Source organism: Camelus ferus, chromosome 5 (genome assembly GCF_009834535.1).
Source record: "Camelus ferus isolate YT-003-E chromosome 5, BCGSAC_Cfer_1.0, whole genome shotgun sequence".
NCBI classification, from domain to species: domain Eukaryota; kingdom Metazoa; phylum Chordata; class Mammalia; order Artiodactyla; family Camelidae; genus Camelus; species Camelus ferus.
Genome location: NC_045700.1, coordinates 84,684,389 through 84,691,220, shown reverse-complemented (window position 1 = coordinate 84,691,220; position 6,832 = coordinate 84,684,389).

Sequence of the window (6,832 nt, the reverse complement as noted above, 5' to 3'; positions counted from 1 at the left end):
GTCATGTCATCTGCATATAGTGACAGTTTTACCTCTTCTCTTCAAATCTGGATCCCTTTTATTTATTTATTTTTCTTGTCTGATTACTGTGGCTAGGACTTCCAATACTATATTGAATAGCAGTAATGAGAGTGGGCATCTTTTTCTTGTTCCAGATTTTAGTGGGAAGGCTTTCAGCTTTTCACTGCTGAGTATTATGTTGGCTGTGGGTTTGTCATAAATAAATTTTGTTATATTGAGCTATGTTCCCTCTGTACCCACTTTGGTAAGAGTTTTTATTGTAAATTGATGTTGAATTTTATCAAATGCTTTTTCTGCATCTATTGAGATGATCATATAGTTTTTGTTTCTTCATTTGTTGACATGGTATATATCACACTTGCATCAATGTGATTCTTTAAATAGTCATATGTATTTCTAAATTTAAGAGAAAAAAATTGTCTTTTATATATTTAAATATATTTTTCAATTTTAATACTCTTTATTACTTCCTGAAAATTTAGGTTTCCATCCCCTTTAGCCTGGAGAACTTCCTTTAGCATTTTTGGCAGTACACATCTGCAGGTCATGAAAACTTAGTCTTCTCTTGTCTGAAAATATCTTTATTTGATCTTGATTTCGGAAAGATAATTTTGCTGGAGATAAAATTTTGCATTCACTATTAAAAATATTTCAGCACTTTAAAGATTATTGTTTTTGATGAGATGTCAGTAATTCTTGTTCCTTTGTGATCAATGTGTTATTTTCCTTCATCTACTGTTAAGATTTTCTCTCTGGTTTTCACCAGATTGATTATGATAGGTCTAGGAATAGTTCTCCTTGCATTAATTCTGCTTGGTGTTCATTGTAAATTTATTACTTTTACCAAATTTGAAAAAAATTCAACCATTATTTTTTCAAAAATTTTTTCTACCCCGTAATTTCTCTTCTGTTATTCTGGGACTCCAACTACACATATATATATAGACCTTTTGATATTGTCCCACAAGTCCCTGAGGCTATGTTCCTTTTGTTATTTTCAATATTCTTTTCTACTCATCTTTAGATGGGATCACTTCCATTGATTTGTTTTCTAGTTGGCTGATCTTTCCTCTGTTATCTCTACTCTGATGCTAAGCCCATCTTTTAACATTTTAATTTCAGATACAGCTTGTTCTAGGTGTAGAAATTATATCTGATTCCTTTTTATGGTTTTCACTTTTCTGCTAAGATATCCTCATTTTCACACACTATGAGAAGATTTTCCTTTACATCCTTGGGCATAATTACAATATATGCTTTAAAATCCCAGTATGCTAATGTCAACATCTAGGTCATCTCAGGACTGGTTTATATTGTCTTTTGAGAATGAGCCACGGTTTTCTATTAATTTGTATGTTGAACAATTATGTATTGTATTGTGAAGAATGTGTTATGGAAACTCTTGGGTCTGTTATGTTCCTTTGAAGAATATCGATTAAAAAAATTTCAGCCGGTAACTTGCCAAACTGAAACTGAAAATTTTTGTCTCTCCTCAAATTTCAGTTTAGTTCTTTTATCCTTGAGACTGCCATCATCAAAAAGTTATCAAAAGTGGAATTTTACCCAGTGCCATTCTTGTTTTATAGATGCTGACTCTACTCCATTTTCTGCCTGCTTTTTTTATCCTTCAGTACTTTCAATTAATTATGTTTTATATCTTGTCCAGAGTTTGTAGCTATTATTTACTTGAGGGCTGATCTGATAGGAGCCACTCAACTATACTGAAAGTAGAAATACACCACCTCTTTACCTTTTCATCAGAAAATGGAATGGCTGTTGGCACTAAATTCATTGTCTTGCATACTCTTGTTCTTCTCTCATCTATTGTTTCCTTTTCCTTTTCCCATTGCCTTCCTGAAAATAGAGAATGGTCTTGTACAAGTGGAGGACAAAATGTTTGAGCAGATGACAGGAGAGTATCCACTCTTACAGTCTTTGTTCTCTCCGTATTATTAAACTGCAGGGAATTTAACTCCTGGATAGGTATCACCTCAAGAGGGAGTGCATTGAGTATACTATTTAGATAGAAATAAAATGGAGTGCAAGTCTGAATCACAGAGATTATTTGAAATCTGCTGCTTTTCTTCATGCCAGGAAGGCTAATATTAACTCTTTGACTAGAAAACTGTAGGTGATGAGTATAAGAAAATGAATGTATAAAAAAGTTATATTAAATATATTATACTAATCACAGTTATCAGCATTTCCCAAATTTTGTTTAGATGAACACGTACCCCAAAACAGTTCTCAGAAAAAGGCTATGTCATTCAATACATTTGAAAAAAAATTATTTGGGGAATAGAAATGTGGGTTTATTGCCACTCACAAATTATAGATTCACCAAGATTGGGAGTATAATAAAAGCCTCTTAACTCTGGTTAATTATGCTAAACATGATTAGTTCTTTCTTGGATGATTCAGAAGGACATCAAGATCTTTCCTTGTCTTGCTTTCTCTTTCTACATTCTCTGCCTAGATAATTTCATCCATTTCTATAGCGTTAAATACTACCTATGACTCCCCAAATTATCTTTTTAGTCAAAACATCTTCTCTGAGTATATTCAACAGCCTACCTGACAGTTCTTCTTTGATGTTTTATAGACATTTCAAAGTCAACATTCTAATCTAGAACCTTTAATTCTGCTGCCAACCCCAAATGTATTTCTACCTAGTCTTTCTTATTTCAATAAGTGTCATCACTATTTACTTACGCTGAAAAATTTGGAGTCATCATTAATAAATTTCTCTCTTACATCCAGTCCATTAATGAGTCGTATTTGTTATTGGTCCTCTGCCAACATATTCCTTGAGCCCATCTACTAGTCCAAGACATTACAATCAATTAAATATGGGAAAAAATTATCATTTTATTCTCTGAGAACTGAAGTCCTATGGATTATTCTCTTGCATAAAACTGAAAAATTTGCAAGTATGTGGAAAGTAAATGGCACACTCCTGAACAAACAAAGAGTCAAAGAAGACACTTTGCTTTAAAAAGAGATATTTATTCATCATGAATCTGGATCTAAGTGTTTGGATGGATAGAACCAAGTGCAATGGAAAATTTAATACTATCTTTTCCTCTAACATGAAAAAGTCAATATTTTGTATTTCATTGGATACATTACCAAACATTTTCTAGACCCCTAGGTTATATATTTTATGATGTCACTGCAAAATAGTTGCCATGATTGGCTTTTTGAAATAGTTAATTTAACTTCTTTTCAACACATGTGAATTTTTATGTCTCATAGGAAAATAGAGCATAGATTATTTCATTGCATTTATGAGTTTCCTATAATGCAAATGTTTACTTAGAAAGAAAAACAGAAGAAAATAAAAACCTCTTGGCTTTTGAGAATGAACGTCACCATAGAGTTGAGTCCAAACTTACAGGATCAAGAAATGTATTTCGTGTTGAAAAATGAATATATTAACAATAGTAACAGTGTTCAGTAAGTTTACTTCTCAACTTTCAAACAAACTGAACGTCATATTGGCTGATTGTGGTGCTGAAACTCAAACAGCTAAATCCTCCATCTTATGACTCATTTCCTCTAGTTAGTCACTGAGTCATAACTCGTCTTTGTTCATCATATCTGCGCAAAAGGTCTGAAGATGAACTTCAAAGTACCTTATGTTCTTTTTAACTAGGTAGGGAGGTATCTAAGTACATCTCCATTTTCTTTCAAATATTTATTAAGTGACTCTGATGAGCAGCACCATGAGTTATCATTAAACACTGACTAGATGGTTCAGGCTCTTTCCCCGCACTTTCCTTTCTTGTAAACTTGTCCTCCTTTAAGCTTTCTTTAACATTCACATCCCCTTTCTGTTTCTAACACAATCCAAGTAAACTAACTTTGTGGCTGGAATTGAGTTATAATTTTCCCATGACGGATACCAAGTTTTAAAACGGAGTCAAAAAATCCACTCCCTTTCAAAAGTTGCTTTCCTTAAGTTACACAACAGTTATCCCACCCATTTTCTATATTTAGTTTAGGCACCAAAACAATAATTTCCTCCTTTGTCATGTCCCGATGTCCCTCCACCAGCTGGAAGAGCTAGTTGCTGAGACAGGATAATAGAACCATTCCTAAGAGGACATGGTGGCTGGATTCAAAACATGGAGGCAGAAATCTGAGAGGTAGATGACTTTAATTTATGTCTGTAATATAATCAGGATAATAATGACATTAGCTTGATATGTGTGTAAGGACTTTATCACTCTGAGTCACTCTCCATTTTCTGTGTTGGAGAGAAGGAAACCTTAGAGAAATTTTGGCTGAATGACTAGGGAACAGTAGAAACAGTATGTGCTAGATTGTATGGAATTGGGAGACCTCAAAAAGGCTAAGAATAGGTTGTATCCTATTTTCTAACAGTGATTGTTTTGTACTTGTTTGTAATGAACAAAAAACCTACCTTCTTAATCAGAATGAGTTTCATTTGCAGGTAAGAAACAATCTCTGAGAAAGGATAAGAATTTGGGTCCATGTAGCTTAGATCTTGGTTTGTTCCAAGAGTCCATACAAAGTCACTTTAAAAAATACATCCTACGGTTTCTCCTTCTTTAGGACAGTGATGATATTGTTCAGTGACCTTTTAAAGTCTGTTAATGACAATCAGAAGCATTGCTAGGGGAAGATCAGAATAAATAGTCTTTCTACTTGAGCACATTCTGCAAATGTAGCTCACTTTCAACAGCATTTTTATAGTGATATGCTGCCTAAAGTTAACAAAACTATATTGAGCACTTAAACATTTTGTAAAGAGGGTAAATTTCACGTTAAATGTTCTTACCACACACACACACACTAACAACAAAGAACAAAAGAAACAAAGGAGCAGGAGGAGACTTGTGAAGGTTATGGGTATGTTTAGTACTTACCTGTAGTGATGGTTTCATGAGTATATGCATATGTCCAAACTCATCAAATTACATATATTAAATACATGCCTTTTTTTTGGGCATATCAATTATACTTCAAAAAACTATTAAAAAAAACAGCAATGTGTTAACTCAACAGGGAAGACTAAGTTGAGAACATGTTAGAAAAAGCAAGACTGTGAAATAGAAGTTATGAGGATGCAGGCTATACATACGTTGCCCCACCAACAAAGGACAGAGATCTCCTGCCCCTCTCCCCTCCCCAGTCCCAAGTATTTCTTCCCTGGTAGTTTGAGTCTAATTGTGCCTTAAATGACAATGTGGGTGCATAACGTCTAGGTGACTTACTGCCTGTATCAGGAGAACAGGGGGAATCAGTGCTCCCAACGCATGTGGTAAAAGCATCCTTCACCTCTTTCTCAGGGTTGACCCTGGAAGCTGCTGTGTCAGAGAATTACTCCTCTGCACGCCCAGGTGGGTGTTGTGCCATAAACCTTCACAGACAACTTTTATCACCGTGCTGTACAGAATTTTTTGTCTTTGTAATATTCACTGTTTTTTTTTTCCCATGCTGAGTAAAACCTATCTTCCAACTTCTCTGAGGTTATCTCAATATTGATGAGAAAGTAGTTTGTTTATTTCAAACCCCCAGGGGCCAGATCATAGCGTTCCCTAGACTGAGTCATAAAAAGAAAGCTAAATGCATTACTTTGTTCCTTAATGAAAACCATGGGCGTGAGAGCTCCCTGAAGTTCGTATGATTCACAAGACATAAATGAAAAGGACGGCCTTATGGAACAGTATCAATTCAATTGATCTTAGCTTCTCCTGTTAATTACAAGGCCTCAGTTTCATTTGGGTTCAGTATATTTCGTGAAGGAAGATCAGTTTCTAAGGAGAATCGTTTCACCTAAATAGAGGAACTAATAACAGGTACTAATGAGGAACATTTTTTAACCATGGAAATTACACTTTTAATTTGGTGATATTTAAAAACATGCCACACTCTCAGAAGCATGCATTATCTCAGGGTGCTGGTGAGAGTGGTGGTCATGATGGATGGTCACCTTTATTTTAGAGACTGGGGACCTAAGAAAAAGAAACGTTGGAAAAGTTTAGCAAGTAGTGACGTATCTGGGAAACACAATGATATGTTAGAGCTGTGAGTTTATCATCAAACTCCCCCAAATCCTACCAAAGCCTTAAAAAAACACTTCATTTGATACATTGCCATTACCTCATGCTGGTATTCACCAATAATTTCATCCTGTATTTAGAGATTCCAAGAGTAATTCCAAAAGGCAAAGGATTTTCATTATTCTAATAAAAAATTCACAGTGAGAAGTAGACTAAGATATTTAGCTGTCTCTCTACCTTTTTTTTCCTGAACAGATAAGCCTAGAATGCTAAGTAAGAATGTGATAAAATGTGGTCAAGCCTGAGCTGCTAAGCACGATGGTGGTGGCTGCATGATTGTCAATTTTCCCGAAAATGTCTAAAAAATTTCATTACCTTGGAGAAGTATTTGTTCATCGTAAAAATTCGGTTTGACTGTCAGCCAAGGTCACCCAAGGTCACCCATCAGAAGCAGGGAAAGTAAACCATTCGTGGATAAAATAACAGGATCTAACATGGAAACACTAGCAGCCTAGGCCATTCTTGCTTTGTGCTAAAGCATTCATGCTAGATAAGGAGATTCTCGGGGAATCAAGGATTTCACATTTTTGTCAAGTTACAAATTCCTTCTACTTAGGTGAAATGACATCTCAGTGACCAGAGGTCTGGGTAAATGCCTCGATCATTGTTCAAATTGCTTTAAATGTAGACTAGAGTACAGGAAGGGACAAGACTTCCTTGTTTCACGGAGAGGTGCTATTCACCACGAGAGCTGTTTGTCAAGTTGCCCTCTGTGGTCTGGG